This window comes from Solanum verrucosum, unplaced genomic scaffold (assembly GCF_900185275.1).
Source record: "Solanum verrucosum unplaced genomic scaffold, falcon-dt-bn FXZP01000150.1, whole genome shotgun sequence".
Classification (NCBI taxonomy): Eukaryota; Viridiplantae; Streptophyta; class Magnoliopsida; order Solanales; family Solanaceae; genus Solanum; species Solanum verrucosum.
In genome coordinates, this window is record NW_026020371.1 from 2,835,630 (window position 1) to 2,862,403 (window position 26,774).

Genomic DNA, 26,774 nt, shown 5'->3' on the forward strand with positions numbered 1-26,774 from the left:
TTTGTCTGATCCACATAAAGCTCGATCTCAGACAGGCTATTTATTCACATATGGAGGTACAGCTATATCATGGCGTTCGATGAAGCAAACAATAGTTGCTACTTCTTCAAATCATGCAGAGATAATAGCCATTCATGAAGCCAGTCGAGAGTGTGTATGGTTGAGATCAATGACTCAACACATTTTGCAATTATGCGGTCTTTCTGTACAAACAAAGACTCCAACAATATTGTATGAAGATAATGCTGCTTGTATAGCTCAATTAAAGGGAGGATATATCAAAGGAGACCCAACAAAGCATATTTCACCTAAGTTCTTTTTCACACATGATCTTCAACAAAATGGTGAGATAAATGTTCAACAGATTCGTTCGAGTGATAATCTTGCAGATTTATTCACTAAGGCATTGCCAACGTCAACATTTGAGAAGCTAAGATATAAGATTGGAATGCGTCGTCTCCAAGATATCAAATAAATTTTTCATCAGGGGGAGTAAAATACGCGTTGCACTCTTTTTCCCTTAGCCAAGGTTTTGTCCCATTGGGTTTTCCTGGTAAGGTTTTTAATGAGGCAACACTCAAGGCGTATTACAAGATGTGTGTACTCTTTTTCCTTCACTAGGCTTTTTCCCATTGGATTTTTCCTAGTAAGGTTTTAACGAGGCACATTATCTATAAACATCCAAGGGGGAGTGTTACAAATCCACTTAATTGTGTGGATGTTTCTCCTAATCTATCCTAACGTAATGTATCCATTTATTATTATAGTAACGTATTGTCAAATGTTGTAAAAGGATGGTTTAAACATCCTATAAAAGGTAATCTTCACTCTTAGAAAATACACACTTGAAGAGATTTATATTTTCCATCACCACTTATCTTCCTATATTGTTTAGTATTCTTATATTTTCCTCTTGTTTTACAACAATTCACAATTTTTTAAAACAGCAAAAACAATTTACTTCTTAATTATCTTAACACAACTGTCTATTAAATGTATAGGTTTGAAAATAATAACATGTTCACATCTCTTTCTGTTTTCACTAATTTGTTTGGTAGTGTGCTATTAAAAGAAGATTATTTATGATATATGAAAAAAATTTCTATTTAAAAAATAAAATAAAATTAAAAATCCCCTCTTCATTCATTTTTACTTGACCAATTTAAACTTTATACACCCATTAAAAAATAATAATGAATAGGAGTGTTTTACTACAATACCCATATATAATAATTGATATTCAGTCAATAAAAAGTTAATGCTAAAGATAAAACTTGTTTTTTTTTTCTCTCTGTTCCTATTTACTTGTCCATTTTTGACTTGATACACTGGTTAAGAAGATAACAATTGATATAGTCAGTTTACCATTTTACCCTTATATTAATTAATAGGATTCCAAAATCAATTTACTCATTAAAGATGTTCTACCTTTTTCAAAAGCATTAACTCTCTAAATAAATTGAGGGTATATGTATATATATGTGTCTTTTTTGATTTGTGAAAAATGCCGAATAAAAAGGGTCAAGTAATTAAAAAATCAAAATTGAACAAGTAAAAAGGGATAATAAATAAAAAAGTTAAAGTGTAGTTATAATATAATTGACAAATTAAAGTAAAAACTAAAAATTAAAAGTAAAGAAAATGAAAAAGAGTGTGTATTAATACAATGTTGACTAAGAGAGTGAGCCATAAATAACGGTTATAAAACGTAGGAAAAACAGAAATAGATATAATCTGATTTAAATGCTGTCTCTTGTCCTGTAAAATGGCGCCTCTTGGAAATGTTTATTTTTTGACTATAAATAAACTAGTCCCCTTTCATTTCTTCTTCACACAACTCTTCAGAAATGGAGATAATTTCTCCTTCATTTCTTCCTTTATACGATTACCAATCCCCTCCAATCTCCGATGATGAATTTAAACGATTTCATACAATTGATCGAAAACTTTATGGGAAGTTGCTTAACGTTCTAGGGCGTGAACCTGCTGAATCGATGAAAGTTATGGCGTTTTTCCATTGGATTGAAGGAGTTGCAAAGGATCGCTACTTTGTGGCTAACCTTTTTGATTTTTCATCTCAATTGCTTAACAAAATTGTGGATGAGGCTTTAATGTGTGTGAAATGCACGGAGGATGATAAGTTTACTGGATATAATAACTATCCTGAGATTTTTTTTGATTCCTAATATTTTGAGGCGGAATTTTACTCTCAAATACTTTTATGATAATAGGGCAAGTGCTATTCGCGGTATCACTCATTCTCTTAAGACTGTTTGTTTTAGGGCTTTTGATGATATACATGTTGTTAAACAGCCAAATTATTATACCAGGTCAACTTTGTTCCAAACACCAAATGATGTTATCAACAACCCTAGTCCTTATGCCCCAATTGGTGGTGGTGGTGGTGGTAATCTTATAGAATCTATGATACCTAGTGTGAACATGATCGAAGAACTAGGAACCGTTAATAGTAGTAGAATGATGTCACTTATCAACCCTAGCCATTTTTATAGCGGTGCATCCAACATAGAAGCTACTAGAATGAACCCTAGTCATCTATCCGGGGTGGGTGGATCGAGTCTAGAAGAATCACCTACTAGAATGGTGCCAATGAATTCTTCTCTTGTACCAAGTGCTAACGCGTTAAACATGGATGAATATGCAAGGGTGGCTAATAGATTAATGGTGCCAATGAGTTCTAGTCATGTACCAAGTGTGGGTGCATCAAACATAGAAGAATATGCAAGGGCAGCAACTAGGATGGTGCCAATGGGCCTTAGCCAGGTACCAAGTGTACTGGGACCGGTTGTTGGTGCATCAAACATAGATGATCAATTAGCAAGGGGAGCAACTAGAATGGTGTCAATGAACCCTAACCTTGTACCAAGTCATGTGAGTGCATCAAACATAGAGGAATTAGCAAGGGCTGCTCCTACTAGGATGGTGCCAATGAACCTTGTACCAAGTCATGTGAGCGCATCAAACCTAGAAGAATTAGCAAGGGCTGCTTCTACTAGGATGGTGCCAATGAACCCTAGCCATGTCCCAAGTGTGGGTGCATCAAATATAGATGAATATGCAAGGGCAGCTGCTACTAGGATGGTGCCAATGAACCCTAGCCATGTACAAAGCGCGGGTGGTGAGATGCTTGTACGTTATCCATATGGTGTTCCAAATCAAATGGTACAATATATGCCACCTTATTATAATTATCCTCGATATGGTTCTTCAAGTGGAAGTGGAGTTTTTATTCCTCAAATGTTGCCTACTCCTTATAATTATCATCATGACATTGGTGGTATGAACATGGATATTTCTGAAATGTTTAAGAACAACTTGAACTTTCTTGATGATGAGGCTGAAATTGCTCCTGAAGATAGGACTGTCTTCTTGACATTCTCCAAGGGCTATCCAATTAGTGAAGCTGAAGTCAAGGAATTCTTCACTAGGTAATTTATCTTTTCATTCTATAATTATAATCATTTAACACTTAACTTGAATTTGATCCCTCTATTAAGTTTAGTTAATTTGTTAATCAAATATAAAAAAAAAACACTTGCGGTGGTTAGTTTAATACCTATTTTGGCGGATCTTTGTAATAGAATGATTAAGGGGTAAATTAAGCAACATAGTCATTTTATTACATTTTAGGTTATGCTTAAATTAAACCTCTCCCGTCATTAAATAGAACAACATAACTTATATTCATTTATGCGTTTACATTATTACGTGTCTTAATTCGCGATAGATGGTTAGATCTTTGATGATATATTATAAACCATGAAACCAATGGCAAGTGCGGAAGGTATGTACTGTTATAGAGAAGCTAATCAAGTAACTGATAGTTTGACTATAAATGTTTGATTGTTGTCAATGACCTGATTCAGAAACAACCTCTCTCTACCTCCATGAGGTAATAGTGATGTGTGATGGTGGGCTTATGATTATATTTTAATTGTGTTGTAGGAAATTTGGAGATGATGTTGAAGCTGTTTACATGCAAGAGGTTGCGGAGGATGAGCAAGCGTTGTATGCGCGGCTTGTGACTCGATCTCCTGCTCTCCTTGAGGCTATTGTAGATGGTGGAAAAGCAAAGTACAACATCAATGGGAAGCATGTCTGGGCAAGAAAATATATCAAGAAGCAAAACCCTAAGATCATGTTTCTGGGACAAAGCAGCTCTTCAGTTCCATCCACTTCACCCTAATTAATGTTAATGTGCCAGTGTGCAGTGCTAACTTGAGGGGTCAGGGTTTTATGATGTAACTTTGTTGTAACTTTACTATTATGCTTGTCGTTGTTGTAATCTGGATTCTGAATCTGCCTTTATGTGCTGTTTCGAATAAAACGAAAACCTTTAGACAAAAGTCCATATATATTTTATTATTGTATACAAATATATAGGAGGGCGGCCAACTAAAACAAAAGTCCCTCTTGTGTATGATTGGTAAGCAAGTATTATTTCAAGAGCGTTTATATGTTATTTAACAAAATGTTATGGAGAGTGACGGTTAAGGGTGGTGTGGGTGGAATGGTCAAGGGGTGCAGGTTGGGGGGATTGCGTGGATGGGGAGAGATATATACAATAAACTTGGATTATGATGACTTATGCAACTTGTTTTCCTACTTTCATAGAGAAGTCATTTTCCTCACTTTAAGGAGCTTGTTTTCCTAGAAAAAAATATTTTCCAATCCTTTTGATGAGCCAAAAGTAGAAAAATTGAAAAACATTTTCTGAAAGTGAGTCTTCTTCATCTTTCCAAGCTACATAGGGTGCTAATACTATTTCATTCACGTCTGATCGTTTTCTATCTTGATTGTGTTAGTGTTTGTCCTTATTCAATGACGGAGTAAATATTTTTCAGTATATTGAGTTTAAAATATAAAAAAGTAAGCATATAAAAAGAGTCAAATAAATTTAACATCTACTATGTAAAACGAAAATAAAATAAAATTCTTAACCCTAAACGTTGCATTGTTTCACAAAAAATCATTTCATGAAATTTATTTTATTCTTATTCTTCAAATGTCTCAAGTTTTTCAGTGTTAGGAATTATTTGACATTTTCATTAATGTTGGCAAATAAAAGTGATAATACTTGTCGACGATTTTTGTCAAATCATGTCACCATATTTAGTTGCGACACGAAAATATTTGTTTATCTAGTCTGGTATATATCTTACTATATAAAGCTGGACAAACTTGACACCTCCTTTTGGGCATGATTTAAAAAAATAAAATCCTTTTCTTTTAAGCCTTTTTTCTTTATTTTACTATTTATTCCATTTAGAGGTAGGGGATGGCATTTCAGTGTATGAAACAGTTCAGTACTCAACTAAATAGAATTGTGCATATCTTATTAAGTCTTCTTCGCAATATAAAAAGGTTATTGGATAGGTATTTCTATTGCTTTAGACTGTGTTTTCTCTTCTTAGTTCATTCAATCAACAATATAAAAATTACTTGAAAACAAACTTTGATCCATATACCATCATATGTACTCTAATTTATTTAAATAATACTCAAAGTCGATATTATTAAAAATATTTAAAAGAAAATAAATCTTAGTTATGTAAAACGTGTGTTAAAAAGTGAACCTGAAAAATCATTTATCTTTGAATGTGAAAAAATAATAATTAAATTAACAGAAATAAGTATTTTTAAAAATGAATTGACGGTGGAATTTTCTTATCCACTATCGGGGGATAGTAGTTAATTATCATTGGATGTAATGTCGCTAAAGGCTTTAGAGATATTTTAGGAAGAATACTAGTATTATTTTTGGTTTACGTAGTGTTATATAATTAGACATGACATTGCATTCTTCATCTTCCCATTCCATTTTCATCATCATAGTTGCTTTCTATATTTTGTTTACATTGAACCAATTCTGAACAAGAAGTAGAAGTTTTTCTTAATTCTGCTTACTTAATCCCCTACTTCGTTTTCTGAAATTGTCATCATTGAATATGTTACTCCTCTCATGTAACATATAAGTAGAAATACTTACAAAAAAAAGTAAAGGGGAACTAACTAGTTAATGAGCCAAATATGTATATCCTCATAGTTGTATTTGACTCTCCTCAACAATTATTTATTTTGCGGTTTTGAAGATTAGAACCTTGCCCCCCTCACTCCTCTTTTTGTAATTTCAATGAAGATGAATTGTCAATGACAAAATCTGAGAGACCCAAAATTCATAAATAAAAAAAAAACTAATGAGCCGAAAAACTTATCTAAAGATAAATGAAGTACGTACCCTCCACAAATTCCTTTCCATAACTATAAAAATTGACTAGCTAAGAAGAAAATTGTCATTTATCGAGTTGAAACAACATCTTTGCTTCTATTGAGAGACCATGAACAGTAATAAAATGTCCTATTAATTTCCTCTTGGAGAAAAAAGTTTTGCCAAGAATTTCATCACTTGATGATTGGCTTCTCTAAAATAGTTAGTATTAGAATTCCTTGGAGGTATGTAAAATTCGTCCACCAAGTTTTTTTTTAATTTGCAAATTTTTCCTCAGTTAGTTAATTGAGTAATTGACTAATATTATGACAATAGTAGATAGTATATATATATATATATATATATATATATATATATATATATATCATTATGGGAGAAATTGATCATTGAAATGATAAGGTCTAAGGTTACGTTCAACATAAGCTTTTCTTCATTCATAACATTGTACAAAAGGCACACGTATATCTACATGAGCTTTTCAAAAGTTAGTAGAGGACCATATATACTTATCCAATCATTATTATACTTTCTTACAAGACATATTTCATAAAACAATAACTGTCATTCTTTTACAAACTAAAAAAGATATTTTACAATCATTTTAATCAATCATAGGAAAATTGAAAAATATTTTCTGGAATTGAGTCTTCTGATCATCTTCATCCAAGCTACAAAGAGTGCTAATACTATTTCATCCATGTCTGATATTCTTCTATATCTTGATCGGGTTCGTGTTTGATCTTATTCAATGTCGGAGTAAATATTTTCAAACTGAGTTCAAAATATAAAAAAGTAAGCATACAAAAAAGTCAAATAAATTTAACATATTGACTATATCTAACGAAAACTAAATGTCGTATTGTTTCACATAAATATCACAAAATCATTTCATGTCATTTATTTGACTCTTTATTTCTTCAAATGTCATAAATTTTTCAGTGTTATAAATTTTTTGACATTTCCATTAATGTTGGCAAATAAAAGTGATACTTGTTGACGACCTTTATCAAATGTCACCAATTTATCTAGTTGCGACATGAAAATATATTTTTTATCTAGTATATATCTTACTATATGAAGCTGGACAAACTGGACGCCTCCTTTTGGACATGATTTTTTTTTTAAAATCCTTTTGTTTTAGAGATTAACTACTATTCACTGTCTGTCTGTGAACAAGAAAATTAGTACTTATTTCTTTTAAGTTAATTATTATATTAGAAAACTATCATTTTTTTGATTTTAAAAATAGATCGTTTATCTTTTTAAAATCGAAATTGACATTTTTTGAGTGATTAATTTATTAAGATGACAAATATTTATCCTCAAACAACTCAAGTGAAATAATAGCAAATATGACAACAAAATTGTTCTTCTCCAAGCTAGTTCCATAAAAAATAATATTGTCCCGACAATTATTTACATTGACCTAGTTACATAATAATTCAAAGGTATATAATTGAAAATAAGTTTTTTTTTTATAGAGTTTTAATTCAAACATAAGATGGGATGAGAAACAATGAACCAAACACTTCGTAAAAATAAACTCTGCACTATTAATTTTTGCATTATTAATCCCTGCAATATTATTAATCCTTATGCTATTAATCTTTGTACCAAACGACCCTTCAGAGGTAGGGGATGGCATTCCAGTGTATGAAATAGTTCATAACTCAACTAAATGGAATGACACTTCATTGTAAGAAACGTTGGATTACTCAATTAGGCAATAAAATTTGGTGAAATAGGGTTAATTATACTACAATAGAAATAACTTTTAGCGACAATAAATAGAGCTAAAGCCTTTACATGCATTAGTTAATTGTCATTTGATCCAACATCGCTAAAGGCTTTAGGGGATAATTTACAAAGAGTGTTAATTACAGCTAAAAATTTATGCTTAGTGACAATTAAACTATTGCCACTAAAAATTATTTTTGATATAGTGTTAATTAGAGCTGACATTGCACTCTTCATCTTCCCCATCCCTTTTTTCTTATTTCTGCTTGCATAGTCCCCTACTTCATTTTCTGAATTTATCATCATTGAATATGGTTAGTAAACCTAAGGTGTGGGAGGTTTGGCTAGCTAGACTCTTCTCATGTAACATATAAGTAGAAATACTTACAAAAATTAAAGGGGGACTAATTAATGAGCCAAAAATGTATATCCCATAGTTGTATTAGACTGTCCTCAACAAGATGAATGGTGAATGAAGATGAATCTGAGAGACCCAAAATTCATAAATAAAAATAACTAATGAGCCAAGAGACTAATCTAAAGATCATATATAAATGAAGTAGCTAGCCTCTACAAATTCCTTTACATAACAATAAAAAATGACTAGCTGAGAAAAAAATTATCATTTATCAAGTTGGAAACGTCTTGGCCTCTGTTGAGAGACCTTGAACGGTAATAAAATGTCTTATTCCTCTTGGAGAAACAAGTTTATCCAAGCACTTGATTGGCTTCTCTAAAATAGTTATTAGAATTCAGCCTCACGTTGAAGCCCCAAAAGGAGAATTGAGGATTTTTCAAATAGGAGATCAAAGCGTTTTTTCTTGGAGATGGAAAATTCGTCCACCAAGTTTTTTCAATTTGAAAATTCTTTCTCAATTAGCTAAAAGGATGAAATTGATTAATATTATGACAATACTAGGTAGCATATATATCATTATGAGAGAAGTTCATCGTTTAAATGAGAAAGGTGTAAGGTTACGTTTAGCAAAAACTTTTCTTCATTCATAACATAGTATAAAAGGTACACACATAAATCTACATAAGCTTTTCAAAAGTTAATTAGTAAATGAACATATATACTTATGCAATCATTATTGTACTTTCTTATGAGACATATATTTCATAAAACAATGACTATTAACCATCATTCCTTTACAAACTAAACAAAATATTTTGAATTTTAAGGAGCTTGTTTTCTTAAATATATTTTACAATTATTTTAATCAACCATTGGAAAATTAAAACACATTTTCTGGAAGTGAGTCTTCTGATCATCTTCATCCGAGCTACAAAGGGTGCTAATTCATCCATGTCTGGGATTCTTCTATACCTTGATCGGGTTCGTGTTTGACCTTATTCAATTGTGGAGTAAATAATTTCAGTAGATCGATATTCGGGTTCAAAATATAAAGAAGTAAGCATACAACAAAATCAAATAAATTTAATATAATCTACTGTATATAACCGAAAAAACCCTCTTTAACCCTAAATGTCGTATTGTTTCACATAAACATCACAAAATCATTTCATGAAAATTATTTTACTCTTATTTCTTCAAATGTCATAAATTTTTCAGAATTAGGAATTTTTTGACATTTCCATTAATGTTGGCTAATAAAAGTGATACTTGTTGACGATTTTCATCAAATGTCACCAATTCATCTAGTTGCGACATGAAAATATTTTTTTTATCTAGTATATATCTTACTATATGAAGCTGGACAAACTTGACACCTCCTTTTGGACATGATTTTTAAAAAAAAAAAATCTTTTCTTCCTTTTCTTTTAGAGATTAACTACTATTCACCGATAGTGAACAAGAAAGTTAAACCCTCTGTTTATTTTCAGAAATACTTATTCTTTTAAGTTAATTATTATATTAGAAAACTATCATCTTTTCGTTTTTAAAAATAAATAGTTTATCTTTTTTAAATTGAAAATTGACATTTTGTGAGTGATCATTTTATCAAGATGACAATTATTTATCCTCAAATTACTCAAGTTAAAAAATAGCAAATATAACAACAAAATTGTTCTTCTTCTAGCTAGTTCCATAAAAAAAAAAAAATGTCTGACAATTATCTACATTGACCCAATTACACAATAATTCAAGGGTATAATTGAATTTTTTATTTATTTATAGAGTTTTAATCCAAACACAAGATGAGGTGGAAAATAATGAACCAAACACTTGATAAAAATAAACCCTACATTACTAATCCCTGTATTATCAATCCCTATATTATTAATTTTTACGTTATTAATATTTGTACCAAACGACCCCTTAAAGGTAAGGGATGGCATTCCAGTGTATGAAACAGTTCATTACTCAACTAAATGAAATGACACTTCATTGTAAGAAACGTTGCAATACACAATTGGGCGATGAAATTTGGTGAAATAGGTTACTTATACTACCACAACAATAACTTTTAGCGCCAATAAATATGAACATTAATAAAGAGGGCTAAAACATTTATCTACATTAGTTAATTGTCATTGGATCAAATGTCAGTAAAGGCTTAAAGGATAATTTATAAAGAGGGCTAATTGCGGCTAAAAATAAGTTTTTAGTGGCAATTAAGCTATTTCCATTAATTAATTACCGTTAAAAATTATTTTTAATGTAGTATTAATTAGACATGATATTGCACTCTTCATCTTCCCATACTATTTTCTTAATTCTGCTTGCATAGTCCCCTACTTCGTTTTCTGAAATTATCATCACTGAATATGGTTTGTAAGCCTAAGGTGTGGGAGTAACGACTTGAACTGTCGTTATTTAGGAAAGACAAAAATCCGCGAAAATCTGGGCCATTGTCCCGCCAGAGCGGGCTAGATGCCGCTGGGGCTGCGGCGCTACAACGGGATAAGTTGCCGCTACAACGGGATAGGCGAGGCAGAATGTAATATACGAGAAATCATGTTTTCTCCATCTTCCTAAAATACCTAGATAAGTCGTAAATTACCCTAGAAACCTCAGAAAAGCCGCTCTAGTCTTGGGAAGGAAGGAGAAGGAGAAGGAGATTTCTAGCGTGGGGATGGTGGAATCTTGCGAATTCTTGGACAAATTCACCGTCTTGAATCCGAAAAAGCTGGAAACGAAGTAAAAAACCCCGTGTTACTGCTTGGCGCCCAGGTAGGCTAGGTTTTATGCATTGAGTAGTTATAAATATGTGCTTACCATATAATGTATGTAAATCAATAGTAGGTTATGTGTAGACCTTCATGCACCAGATGAATTTCATGAGTAAATTCTAGGATTCAACATAATTGGATTAGTGCGGTGAGAAGATAATTTGATGATTTGTTAGGTTTTCTGGAAATTGCTACCATGGATAGAATTGTTGTAAGAACTAGGGCATGGAATTAAAGTAGAACTAGACGAACGAATGTATGCTACTTTCGATCCGTTGAATTGATGAACTTGAGAAACTAGGTGATTTGTGATTAAAATCTAACAAGAAATCCTAATGATGGACTAGGGCTGAGTATGGTTCAGTATTATTTACATGATGGGGACCGATGAGTACTTTGTAGGTGATGGTGGTGATTTTATGTTTGTGTAATGTGTGCTTGTTCTTGCTTCATTATGATACTTGTATATGTATGAATGTTGCAATGTTGATCACACTTGTGGTAAATGAGAATTATGAATCGTTATTGCCATGAAATCATGAACTAAATGTATGATCTTGATGATGTACTTGTGATTGTGATTGTGGTATGTGAATGGGGATCGGATTGCCACATTTCGACAAGCTAACTTGGATTGGATTGCCACGTTCCGGCATACTATTGGATCGTATTGCCACGTTCCGGCATACTATTGGATCGTATTGCCACGTTCCGGCATAAACATGGGATCAGATTGCCACATTTTGACAAGCTAACTGTTTGGGTTTGGGTTCCATGAGAGGACTATTGAATTGGGTTCCGTGAGAGGACCAATGATGTGTCATATAAATGTGAGTTATTCGTTGATTATGTACTTGTTGACATTAATGTATATGCTTGAGATACGGTTGTGAGTAAAGTATTGTATTGTATCGGTTTGTTTAGGTGGAAATTAGTGAATTCGTGCTATGGCAATTTATAGTTGGTCTTTTCGTGGGTGGTAATGGCGAGAGTAGCGGTAATGTATGTGAATGGAATGGATGAGTGGACTTCACTTTGGGGGAAAGGAGATTGGGTAGTTAAGAAAGCTTGAATCGATGTATTATGTGACTATGGTTGGCGTAGGCGATGAGGTAGTAAGGTAGGACGTGTACGAATAGTTGATTTGGTGGTAATGTACTTAGAAAAATTCTTGCGTGTTTAGAATGGTCAAGCTATGATCTAGAATCTGGTAAGTGGGGTGATATTTTAAAAACAAGGGGGTTAGTAGTTGAATGATAGTGTAATTGGAGGTATTTCAATGAAAAGGGGGAAGGTGGAGGAGCGATTGGTTTATTTCATGATCTTACTAGTTGGTTTCTTATATTATGTGGTAGGCGTCGGGTTGACCGATGATGCCTGACAGTACGTGTGTTTTGTACTAATACTACTCTTGCTATGTATTTTGACATGGTCTGGATAGATGCAGGATTGGTGACATTTCATTAGGTGAAGACGAAGAAAATCTCTAGCTGCTTCTGTTATTTCTTCCGCATGATGGGAGTTGTGTCTTTTATTTTATTGTCCAAGTAGTACTCTTAATAGTTCTTGTACCTGTTTAGACTAGATCTATGGGAGTTGTTAAATTTCTTTTCAAGTTTGACTAAAAGAGTGTCTAAAGTTATTATTTATAAAAACTATATTAGTATATTTATCTCTGTTCTTAAATTTTCCGCATGCTTTTAAATTTTGGGGTATGATGGTTCTCCTACTTAGGTGTTAAAGTGGGTGCCCTCACGGCCCGGTGGGTTGGGTCATGACAAATTGGTATTAGAGCCTAGGTTACCGATCTCCCTGTACAAGAGCAAAATGAAGACTAGACTCCTGCGGATTGGTGTGTTGCCATCTAATCTCCAGGAAGCTAGGAAGCATTCTAGGAAGTCGTTCCACTCATTCTCTCCTTTGTGCGAAGTGTCTCTTGTGGTATGAGTTGAGTCCAATTGGTATCTCCCGATTCCAATTGGTATTTCAACTGGTTAGATTAGACGTTGTGATTATGACTGAAGGGATAGAAGGAACTAAATTGGAACTGAGAAGGTTCCAATTGGTATCTGGCCCTAGGGGCTATACAAGGCATAAATGCTCAGTAATGGACATCTATGGGCGGACTAACCAACGAAGTGATATTGTTGTGATGCATGATTTATGGCTGTAGATGTGTGAGCTTTTTGTATTTGAATTAGCTGTGAATATGAATTTTTTGTGTTTGAATTAACTGTGAATATGAGCCTTTTGATGTTTGAATTAGCTGTCAGTTTGTACTTTTTGTTGTGTGAAATGACCGAGTATGTGGAGGCGTTATGAGGGACCCGTGTGACAGGAATAAGGACATAGTGTTGTGTGTTTGGAATTGATATTGTGCGAATGTCTTGGTGTATCTTGGGGGTGTGAGGGCTGTAATGTTGAATTGTTTATAACGATATGGATCGAATACCTTGTGCCCTAGCTTGGAAAAATTTGAAGTTCGATTGAATGGTAAAAATGGGGACCTGGGAAATCTTAGAAGGATGAGGAAGAACCCAGAAAATCTTAGGCTTGGGTTTGGGTCCCATTGTAGCCGCTAGGGTGGGATTATTCCCGTCAGAGCGGTGCCACTACATCGGGATTTATCCCGCCAGAGCGGGATAGGGCGAGGCAGAACCTCACCCAGCCTCCCTTGTTTTTCCCTATCTTCCAAATGTCATTCCAATGGGATCCGAACAAATCCCTACAATTCCAAACAATGTTCAACAACAGTAGTAGAGAGATTATAAAACCTTAAGATGTTATAGGTCCGCTTCAGATAGCCAAAAACAAGCATCCATGTGCTACAAAAACTTGGAAATGTCGATAGAAAAAAAACAAGTTGTCCTAATTTTACAAGCCCAAGAGGGGCAAAGGGAAAGCAATCAGGGACTCTCGGATTGGGTGGTATCAATGTTCGAATCGAGGTTCTCCGGGGGAGTCACACCATTCCAAGCCTCATTTAGCATAGAGAAATCTTGGAAGTCCGGTGGCTGGAGTCTGGGAAGCTCCTTGCCGGGGGCCACACAAGTGAAGATGGCCTTAACTGTCTTCCATATTCGCAGCATCAGACGATCCCTAACCACACCCTTCCTCCTCTCCTTGTGCAGCTGGCGACGGAGCCTCTCGACCTCCAGGGCGATGCTGGGTGGAACTAGAGTGAAATCAGTATAAGCACTCCTCATCCTTTTCCGGACAGCCGCCAAGTCCTCCTCAACCCATGTACTCGAGAGTGGGTCCTCGTCATTAGAACTTGTAGCCGCCCTACTGCTGCTAGCCTTGCTCGTCCTCCTCTTCTTGCCCTTCGTAATATAACCTCGAATCATTAGGAGGTGAAAGGGGGGATCCATAGAAAGTACCTCATCAATATCAAATAGTGTCACTCCCGACCACTTGCACAGAGCCGTGATGAGACCAGGGAGGAAAAACGCCTTCTTATTGCCCCTATAGAACATCTTTCACTCTGAGATGATTTGTGCCCCCATGTTCAGCTGGATACCCTTTATAGCACACGCCACCACCAGAGCCCGAGGAAAGGTCACGTCGGTGCGGTTGTCTGACGGGCGAATCCTCCAAGACACCAAGTGAAGCCACCTCTTAGCATCCGATGACCAGTCAACACTAGTAATGCCCTCTGCAGTAGCCCAGTAAACCTGCTCCCGATTCGTAGGCTCTATTAGGGTGTCCCTCATCCACTCCAGATCCATCTCCCTAAGTTTGGCCTCGTACTCAAGGTTTGGGACCTCTGGCACCTCTAGTACCTCATTGATAGTAGTGGCGTTCAAAGGAATGTCGACTCCCTAAACACGGATGACTAGATAAGAGTCCTCCTAACAGACGGTAGAGAGGATGGCATAGAACTCCCTCACCCAAGTAGAGCGCGAATCTGGGGGAGCCTCAGTTAGCGAAATCCACCCAAACTCTATCAAGCGAGGATAAAAGGCAGGAGCCTTTTCTTTCACATTACGCAATGCAAAACCCCTATCGCAATAAAATCCCGTGTTGCGGTAGTTCTGGTGTCTCTCTCGACTAGCGACATCAGGAAACTGGACAAAGGGTAAGTTCTCGTCATTTTGTCTCGCCATTTAGAGAGCCTGCAATGAGTTTAATATAAGTTAGAACAGTGTAGACTAGTTAGGTGAGCTAGACAAAAAGAAAGAATTTTTGGCGACTAAGGGTTAGGCTACTGGGCAGGCGAATCCCACTACAATGGCCAGAATCCCGCCAGAGCGGGATGATGCAGACCGCTACAACGAGATGCAGGCCACTAGAGCGACCTTCATTTTGGATGAACACTAGACGCAAGAATGGAGTCTTTTCGTCCCAAAACCCCCGGTTCGATAGAATTTTAACAGATCAGGGTATATCAACTATCCTAGAACATAAATTAGCATTTATTTCAACAAAATAACCCTTAATCAGTGCCCAATTTTGACTTCATGTCAAAATAACCTTTCAATTTCCCCCACCCATTTTTGTATAGATTTACCCGTGTTTTTACGGAATCCTTACACCCAGTACGTTGTGTAAACGTTGGGATCGTAAGGAAAGTAACCATGCTACGTTTTTCTAACACATTTTGCAACCTAGTTCAATTTTCAAATAACTACCCAAAAACCGTTTCGATTCAATCAGTTATTGGCATGCAATCGTTGTTAATCAAGTAACGAATTAAAGAGCGTAGGGATTGAGAATAATACCTTGAATTGGTGATTCTGAGCGGTTGATTTGAGTGAGAATTTGGGCAAATGAGTAAGAAAGAAAGGGAGAAGTGAGGGAATTTCATCCCTCACTCCTAGTATACTATCCCCCAATCTCCTGCTCTAGCGGGAGACCTACCTCCACAACAGCCTTGCCACAATGAAAGGGATGCCGCCCTGGCTGGCCAGGTTGTGGGGTTTTGGAAACATGTTCAATTTTTTCATGTGTTACATTTGTCCTCCTAGTCTAGGGGTATAATACCTTTTCGTGCGTCAATCCAACTGCGAGGTCGTAATTAGTCGTAGTTCCATGACGAATCATTTTGGTAGTTGGGAGTATCCCAAAATTAGAACATGTGATGACCTTGCATTTGTCGTTCGGGGACAAACAAAGGATAAATTGGTATCTATTGTAACGACTCGAAACGTTGTTAGTTAGGAAAGACAATTCCATGAAAATCTGGGCCATTTTCCTGCCAAAGCGGGCTAGATGCCGTTGAGGTGGCGGTGCTACAATGGGATAAGATGCCGCTACAGCGGGATAAGCGAGGCAGAATGTAAAATACGAGAAATCCGATTTTCTCTGTTTTTCTAAAATACCTAGATAAGTCATAAATTATCCTAGAAACCTCAAAAAAGCTGCTCTAGGTTTGGGAATGAAGGAGAAGGAGATTTATAGCGTGGGATGGTGGAATCTTGCGAATTGTTGGCCAAATTCACCATCTTGAATCCAGAAAAGTTAGAAACGAAGTCAAAAACCCCGTGCTACTGCTTGGCGCCAAGGTAAGTTAGATTTTATGTATTGAGTAGTTATAAATCTGTGCTTACCATATAATGTATGTAAATCAATAGTAGGTTATGTGTAGACCTTCGTGCACCGGATGAATTACATGAGTAAATTCTAGGATTCAGTGTAATTGGGTTAGTGCGGTGAGAAGAGAATTTGATAATTGGTTTTCTGGAAATTGCTACCTTGGATAGAATTGTTGTAAGAAATAGGGCATGAAACTAAAGTAGAACTAGACGAACCAATGTATGCCACATTCGATCCATTGAATTGATGAACTTGTGAAACTAGGAGATTTGTGATTAAAACCTAGCAAGAAATCCTAATGATAGACTAGGGCTGAGTGTTGTTCAGTATTATTTACATGATGGGGACTAAGGAGTAATTTGTAGGTGATGGTGGTGATTTTATGTTTGTGTAATATATGCTTGTTCTTGCTTCGTTATAATACTTGTATATGTATGAATGTTGCAATGTTGATCACACTTGTGGTAAATGAGAATTATGAATCGTTATTGCCATGAAATCATGAACTAAATATATGATCTTGATGATGTACTTGTGATTGTGATTGTGGTGTTTGAATGGGGATCAGATTGCCACATTCCGACACGCTAACTTGGATCATATTGCCAAGTTCTGGCATACTATTGGATTGGATTACCACATTCTGGCATAAACATGAGATTGGATTGCCACGTTCCTGCAAGCTAATTGTTTGAGTTTGGGTTCCATAAGAGGACTATTGAATTGGGTTCTGTGAGAGGACCAGCGATGTGTCATATAAATGTGAGTTATTCGTTGATTGTGTACTTGTTGACATTAATGTATATGCTTGAGATACGGTTGTGAGTAAAGTATTGTATTGGTCTGTTTAGGTGGAAATTAGTGAACTCGTGCTATGCAATTTTTAGTTGGTCGTTTCGTGGATGGTAATGGTGAGTGTAGAGGTAGTGTATGTGAAGGGAATGACTGAGTGGACTTCACTTTGGGGGAAAGGAGATTGGGTAGTTAATAAAGCTTGAATTGATGTATTATGTTACTATGGCTGGAGTAGGTGATGAAGTAGTAAAGTAGGACGTGTACGAATAGTTGATTTTGTGGTAATGTACTTGGGAAAATTCTTGCGTGTTTAGAATGGTCAAGCTATGATCTAGAATCCGGTAAGTGGGGTGATATTTTTTTAAAAAAGGGGGTTAGTAGTTGAATGCTAGTGTGATTGGAGGTATTTCAATGAAAAGGAGGAAGGTGGAGGAGCGATTGGTTTATTTCATGATCTTACTAGTTGGTTTCTTATATTATGTGGTGGGTGTCGGGTTGACCGATGATTCCTACTAGTATGTGTGTTTTGTACTGATACTACTCATGATATGTGTTTTGACATAGTCTGGATGCATGATTGGTGACGTTTCATTAGGTGAAGACGAAGAAAATCTCGAGCAGCTTCTATTATTCCTTCCGCATGATGGGGAGCTCTGTCTTTTATTTTATTGTCCAAGTTTTACTCTTAGTAGCTCTTGTACTTGTTTCAACTAGATCCATGGAAGTTGTTAAATTCTTTTTAAGTTTGACTAAAATAGTGTCTAAAGTTATTATTTATAAAACTATATTAGTGTATTTATCTCTGTTCTTAAATTTTCCGCATGTTTTGAACTTTTGTAGTATGAGGGTTCTACTACTTAGGTGTTAGAGTGGGTGCCCTCACGACCCGGTGGGTTGGGTCATGACAGTTAGACTCTTTTCATGTAACATATAAGTGGAAATACTTACAAAAATTAAAAGGGTGTTGTAAAACAAATAATTGGATGTACATGTGGATGGGGCCTACTCATCTTGGAGGCCAAGTAGATCACTGTAGCAAGTATACTACTCCATGTTTGAAGGCTTATAAAGCCTTCCATTCTATGTGAAATAAATATATATACAAGATAGAAGCAAAAACATAATTACTACTCTCTCTTTCCTTTTCTTTGTTTTTTTAGTTTACTGTTTTTGTTTTATTTATAACACATATCATCACGAAGTTCTAACCACATTTTGATCTCTTACTCCAAAGATTTTTTTTAAAAAATTTCTTCACTAAGAAAAAATATATCATCATTGAGTAGTTTATAAATTTATTGATTTGGGTGATTAAAAGTAATATGTTTGATATAATCTCATATTGATTCCATTCTCTTATATTCTTAACTAAAATTCATTTGTTCTTGATTTTTTTGGATAATTCTATGTTACTCCTAATCGGCTATTTTCTTGAGATGAGATGAAATTATTGGACTAATTGAACCATTTCTAGTCGGTTCTTGAACACGATTCTTGAAGTTGAAAAGGTCAATAATATATAATATGAATTTTATGAATTTAGTCAAGTTGTTGTATTGTTTCTTGTTCTTGTGATAATAGAGTATGATTCTTGAAGATCTTGATATTGCAATCTGCCACCATGAATAATTTATTGTGGCTTTTAGATATTTATGCAAACACATTTTGTAAGATGAGAGTCAAGGTAAGTCAAGTTTGAATTTAATTTTTGCTATGATGTTACTCTCTTTAGAACCACATAAAGAATTTAATTTTTATCATCAATATATTTATATTGCCGATAATTAATAGATGTCTCACATAAGATTCATATTGAATCAGATACTTATCAATAAATTGGAGGAAATACTTCTTAAATTACAAAAAGAATAATATTATTGTTCAATTCTTTTGTCTTATTGAAATCTGATTGCATATTCTCCATTTTTGAAAATCTCATATTATTTTTTTCCTTATAAAGGTTATGTGAGCCATTGAAAGAAAGTTGCAATTATTAAAACAACTCCACTGCCTCCTTGTGAAAGAGTTGTACAACTGTGAAAAAGAAAGGGGGAAAATCATAACTTGAAAAGAATTTGTCTTAATATTATTTCTACTAGAATATAAAGAAATTATTTTAAAAGCCTCTTGTTTAGACTTTTACATTGAATCTTTTCTATATGAATGACTTATTGAATTAATTTGGTTTACCCCAACAATTTTAGACTTTGATTTGTGTAATTCTAACAATTTTGTTTCAGAATAGAATTGAAGTACAAAGAAGCAAATTTATTTTGTTTCTATCAGTGAACATAATATTCTTTTAAAGGCTTATGGGTGAGTCATATTACACCTTGACTTTTTACCTCATTGGTTAAGGGCAAAATGATGAATTCAAGTTTCATCGAATCAAGAGGGTAAGATGTTGGATTTAAGTCCTAATGCATCATAGTGATGACATAATGATGACTGAGCAAACTAATGTGCTCTTGATGAAAATTATGAAACCCATGATTTTTCTCTATTCTCAAAAATAAATGTGGTAGCAGTACATGATAAGCCTAAAAGATGACTATTGAGATTGTTTAATGAATGTGGGTGTGACAAAAGATAAAATAATAATAGTCATCATTGTCGTAATTAAAATGAAGAACACTGTAATTTTTCCAAATAGTCCTTCAAAATTTGAAAGGTAATTTTTGGGATCAAAATGGTATGAAAGGTCATTAGAAACATGTTTGTTATGAGAACTAATAATTTGATAAGTTTATAAATCCTCCATTATCACAACTCACCCCTATGAGAGGTTAGAGAGAAATAATTTTTTTTTATGTTGGTATAAATGGTGGTCAAGTACTTTTAGTACATCACAAATATTGTGGTACATTTTATTATGAACTATCAAAATGGCAAAAGAAGGAATAATTCTTGACCACAAAAATTTGTCATTGATTATGTATCTATGTACGTCAAAAATATTTTTCCACGCATTAAACAAAAGGGAGAAGATACTAATGACAAAAGTAAATCAAGAAACAAGTTTTGCTTGTCATGATTTTGACCATGACAACAATGATATAAATTTCTCTTTAAAAGAGATGTTCGCCACACAAACAATGTTATGAAATTTGTCGTAGTATCTAATGTTAATTGTGAGCTTTGTGAGCTAATGTGCTACTACCCAATGAAATAAAATTTCTCATGATATTGAAATTATAGTAAGTCTCGAAAGAAACTTTTTAAGTTTCAAAGAAATAGTAAAAAAATAATCATGTCAATTATCCTCCACTAATGCTGCTAAAATGAAGATCAGGAATCGATCTATGCGTGATTTGAAAGCTGAGAACCTGAACCTACATCACGAGAAGACGTAACACACCGTATGTGTCAGTACTTGAAAGGTACTGAGCATGCATGATAGAGTAACGCTGAACAATAACATAACTGAACCAAAGCATATGACTGAGAAATGATATGAGATAAGCATGATACTATACTTAGAAATCTAAACATGAACTTACTGAATGCAATGACCAAGTTTATAACATGGTGAGACTGAAATCTGACTGTAACTGATAACATGGTCAATGCAATAGAATCTGACTGTGGGAGTTACTAATGAACGACATAAAATGACATGAGCTAAATGTGAAGTCCGATGTATACGCCCTATCGAGAGGACCCAATATACACTGCTAGAGGTATAGAGGCATGACTGGCGTGATCATTAAAAATGATGCCCACATAGGGGACTTATAACCTACGGAGGTACGTAGTTCTGGGACTATTCGAGTATGCTGAACCCTATTCCACTCAGTATTAAGCTACTCCCAATTGAATATTTAATTTACAATTTATGACTGAATTTCTGTATTATGGATAGCTCAAAATACTAATATGCAAAATCTGAGAATGCAACAATTATAGATGATAATGTGACATTCGTAAACTGAAGAATGTATATCTGTCTAAATCACTGACCTAAAATGTGTAATTCATGAACTAAAAGGACTACATAGTTAGGGTTTTGAATATCATACAAGAAACTAAGCAATAACATGATAATCTAATTTGGATCATTCTAACAGCTAAAACCCAATATTTTCTAACATTCAAGAAACCCTAGGTGTAGGTAATGTTAAGGAAATCAAGATTCTGACTGAAATCTAGGGACCTAATGGGTGAAAGGAACCAACTAGTGAAATCTCACATATCTGGATACAAAATTCACGGAGAAATATTACTATTTCGGGGCTGGAACTAATGAAAACTTGCTGCGTTTTGGTGCTAGGGTTGGTCAACTTCTCCCCTGATTTTTTGCTCTAATTTTCGCTTGACTTAGGTGAATAATTGATTATGGTAAGTTCTAATTTAGTTTCTAGGCTAAAACTAACCAAAACCACGTAGTTTAAGGGTTAAATGACGTAGTTTAGGTGTCTAATGCATAGGGAAAAAGACCAAACGACCCCTAGCTTAAAGATCTGATGGGTTGACTACGAACCTTATGATGGGCAGTCAAAGGGACCAGGGACCGTAAAACCGGTCGTGGTCCTTGGTCCCATAACTATTGGTTCTGGGAGCCTTGACCACGACCCCTACCACGACCCGAGTGAAGGACCACGGACCGTGAAGGTCGACGTGGTCCTACACTTGGGTTGGTGGCCTATTGGTTTAGACCTACGGACCTTCCCACGGACCATTATCAAGACCACTACCTGTAAAGGGATCCGTGGTCTTCTGTCAGGCCTGAGGGATTCTAACTCCCCACCACGGGTGCCTGTACGGCCCGTTAGGTGGTCTACGACTCTTGAAGGGCCCCGTAGTCCACCTCTACTGTGGGTGTACCAAAGTTCATGGGCAGGTCAACGGACCGTGGATCGTATCATGGTCCGTGAACCCTGCCGTGGTTCACTGGTTCAAGAGTTTTTCTACTGCATTTTCTAAGTCTGAGTTCTGAAGTGTTACAATATCTTTCCCTTGGGAACATTTGTCCTCGAATGAAGTCTAAACTAGCTGAAATGGAGGGAAAGCACTGCAAACCCACTACTAAGTACTGGAAACTGATTTCTGATTGAGCTAAGTTCCATGAACATGCAAATACGCTGAAAATGCAAGTACAAACTGAAGGAACAAGATGTTAATACTGAAGCTACACATGAATGACTGAAAAATTGGAGAGGAACTATTACCTCAAGCTGGAGTGGAATCGGAAGGAAAGAGGTGAGGATACTTGGCCTTCATGGCTTCTTATGCTTCCTAAGTAGCTCCCTCTACGGATTGACTCCTCCACAAAACCTTAACTAAAACGACTTCTTTGTTTTTCAACCTTCGAACACGACGATTAAGAATTTCAATTGGTACCTCTTCATAAGTGAGACTATCCTTCATAGCCACACTCTCTAATGGTACCATAGATGTTGGATCACCCATACACTTCTTCAATAATGAAATGTGAAAAACCGGATGCACTGCTGCTAGTTTTGTTGGCAACCCTAACTCATAAGCCACTTTACCAACTTTTTTCAAGATCTTGTAAGGGCTTACATATCTAGGACTGAGCTTCCCTTTCTTGCCAAATCTTATCACTCCCTTCATGGGTGGCACTTTCAGAAAAACCCAATCATCAACTTGAAAGTTGGAACTCTAATTCCCTTCTCCTTACATCTGCATAAGATTCTGGCGACTATGGGCTGTCTTAAGTCTATCTCTAATAAGTTGCACTTTCTCCATAGCGTCATGAACTAAATCTGGCCCTATCAAGGCTGCTTTACCTACTTCAAACCAACCAACCAGAGATCTACATCTACGCCCATACAATGCCTCATAAGGGGTCATCTGAATGCTGGAATGGTAACTATTATTGTGGGCAAACTCTATAAGAGGAATGTGATCATCCGAACTACCCTTGAAGTCGATCACACAAGCTCTCAACATGTCCTCTAAGGTATGAATGGTACGCTCTGCCTAGCTATTCGTCTGTGGATGAAAGTTATGCTAAGATTAACTTGAGTACCAAGACCTTTCTGAAATGACTTCTAGAAATGAGAGGTAAACTGAGGACCTATATCTGAGATGATAGACAAAGGAAATCCATGAAACCTGACTATCTCATTAGTGTAAAGATTGGTGTAGTCTTACGCCGAATCTGTAGTCTTAACAGCCAAAAAATGTGCAAACTTAGTGACTCTATCAATTATCACCCAAATGGAGTCATGTTGTCTGCGAGCATGAGGTAAACTTGTGATGAAGTCCATGTTGATCATTTCCCACTTCCAAGTAGGAATGTTGATATCTTGAGTCATGCCTCTTTGGTTTATGATGTTGTACCTTCATTTGCTGGCAATTAGGGCACTTAGCCACAAAATATGCTATATCCTTTTTCATACCATTCCACCAAAAGACTTCCCGCAGATCGTAATACATCTTAGTGGCGCTTGGATGAATAGAATATCTGGAGTTATGGGTTTTTATGAGAATTTTCATGTCTCAACTCACCCACCTTAGGAACACATAATCGATCCTGATAGCGAAGCACACCATCTCCCCCTTGGGAGAAACCCTCAACTCTCTGCTGATGGATTGCACCATTTAGTTAAAGCAATATCGGATCACTGTCTTGCTTTTACTTAACCTCTACTACCAATGAAGAAATTGTCCCATTTTGAACTGTTACACCACTATATGATATGCTCATAAGACGAACTCCTAAGCGAGCAAGTATGAGAACATCATTTGCTAGTTCCTTTCTTTCTTCATCAACATGTGCTACACTACCCATAGTTAGACTACTAAGAGCATTTGTTACTACATTGGCCTTACCATGATGGAAATGCACACTCATATCATAATCTTTGAGGAACTCAAGCCATTTTCTCTGGCGAAGATTTAACTCTTTCAGGGTGAACACATACTCAAGGCTCTTATGGCCTGTGAACACATCTACGTGAATATAATACAAGTAATGTCTCCAAATCTTAAGTGTAAACACCACTGCTACAAGCTCGAGGTCATGAGTTGGATAGTTCTTCTCATGCCCCCTAAGTTGTCTAGAAGCATAAGGTATAACCTTACCTCGCTGCATCGACACACAACCTTGGCTGACTCTAGATGCATCACAATAGATCACATAACCGTCTGAACCCTCTGGTAGAGTCAAATAAGAGCTGTAGTCAACCTAGTTTTTAGTTCTGCGAAGCTTTTCTCACAATCGTCTAACCATTGAAACTTGACCTTTTTCTGAGTCAACTTAGTCAATGGAGAGGCTATGGATGAAAATCCTTCCACGAATCTTTTGTAATGACCTGCTAGACCCAAGAAACTTCTGATATTTGTAGGAGAGGTAAGTCGGGGCCATTGTTTCATTGATTGTATTTTCTGGGAATCCGCTCGGATCCCTTCGCTACACACTATATGCCCATGAAAAGAAACTAATTGCAACAAAAACTCACATTTGCTAAACTTAGCGAATAATTGATGATCTTTGAGAGTTTGCAGGACAATCCTCAAATGATTGGCATGTTCTTCCTCATTCCTAGAGTAAATGAGGATATCATCAATAAAGACGATAACGAACAAGTCCAAATACTGCTTGCATACTTTGTTTATCAAATCCATGAAAGCTCCAGAAGTATTGGTTAGTCCAAAAGACATAACTACAAATTTATAATGACCATATCGAGTTCTGAAGGCTATTTTTGGGATGTCAATATCTCTGATTCTAAGTTGATGATAACTGGATCAGAGGTCTATCATTGAGAAATGACTAGCACCATGAAGTTGGTCAAACAAGTCATCAATCTTGGGGATAAGATACTTATTCTTGATTGTGACTTTGTTCAACTGTCGATAGTCAATGCACATTCTGAGAGAACCATATTTCTTTTTCACGAACAACATTGGTGCACCCCATGGGGAAATATTAGGTATGATGAAACCCTTATCTATAATGTCTTTCAATTGCTTACGCTCAACTAGAGCCATTTTGTAAGGAGGAATAGAGATATGCTGGGTATCTAGAAGGATATCAATTCCAATGTCAATTTCCCTTTTGGGAGGAAATCCGAGAAGATCTTCTGGAAACACTTCTGGGAACTCGTTAACTACTAGAACTGACTCAAGAGTTGGGGTTTCAGAGCTTGAATCCCTAACCCGAACTACAGGATGAAGATAACCCTTAAAAATCATCTTTCTGCCTTAAGATAAGAAATGAAACGACCCATAGGCGCTAAGCTACTACCCTTCTATTCTAAGATTGGTTCGTCTGGAAACTGAAAACGAACAATCTTAATTCTACAATCGACTGAGGCATACCATGAATGTAACCAAATCCATGCCTAGAATGATATCTAAGTGTACCATTTCTAACTCTACAAGATCTGTTGAGGTGACTTTCTAGGAGACTGTGACAGGGCACTATCTGTATACCCGTCTAGCTATAATTGGGTCATCGACTAGAATAGAGACTGAAAAGGATTCTGAGAGAGTTTTTAGACTAATATTGAAGTTGACTGTTATATAAAGAGTTACAAAGGAAAGAGTATTCCCTGTGTCTGACAAAGCATAAACATCTAAGTCAAAGACTCGTAACGTACCAATGACCACATCAGGAGAATCTTTGCATACAACCTATTTTGGCGCTGACCGCCACCCATACCAAATGAGTTACCCTGCTGAGTCAGGCGGCCTGCTGGTGCTGCTGAAGTTTTGGACTGAGCTCTACCATTATTGCCTCCTTGACCCTGTTTAGCAGAAGGACAATCTCTCAACCTGTGACCAGACTGACCAAACCCAAAACATCCTTCCTTTCATGCAAGACACTCGCTCGGATGGTTCTTACCACACTTTGGACAGTTTGGGTAGGTTTTGGTGCTTGAAATACTACCCTGAGACTTAGAGCCTAATACCCTACCCTTCTGATCATTTCAGAACTTGGATGATGGAACACTAGCTAATGAAGGTGTTGGAGCTGAAGACTTTTGTCGAAATTGCGAGCGATTTCCACCACCCAATTTCTATTGAGAATACTCATAGTTGCCTGTTCTAGACTTCTTTTTATCCTTATCATGTTCCATAAGATTATCACCCTCAACTTGCTGAGCTCGAGTCATGAGCCTAGAGATGTTCATATTTTCCAGCAACATAGCATTCCTGCACTCTGTTTTCACTAAGTCGGATACCCCATATAGAAACTTGTTCATTTGAGCCTTGGAATCGGCAACTATGTGAGGAGCATACCTGGAGAGTTGGGTGAACTTGAGTCCATACTCTTGGACTGTCATACTACCATGCTTCAAATTCATAAAGTCCTATGTTTTTGCCTCCCTCAACTCTTCGGGGAAGA

General features: G+C 35.9%; 2 protein-coding genes and 1 pseudogene across 2 annotated transcripts in view; all 3 read left to right on the plus strand.

Moving 5' to 3' along the window:
* Positions 1 to 26,774, plus strand: part of LOC125838361 (protein TONNEAU 1a-like) — a 1,213,107-nt gene that overhangs the window by 623,505 nt on the left and 562,828 nt on the right. The window lies entirely within an intron of this gene.
* LOC125838365 (uncharacterized) overlaps positions 1 to 26,774 on the plus strand; it is a 532,039-nt gene that overhangs the window by 262,829 nt on the left and 242,436 nt on the right. The gene's annotated exons all lie outside the window — the stretch shown is intronic.
* On the plus strand, positions 1,848 to 4,207 carry LOC125838420 (uncharacterized; annotated as a pseudogene).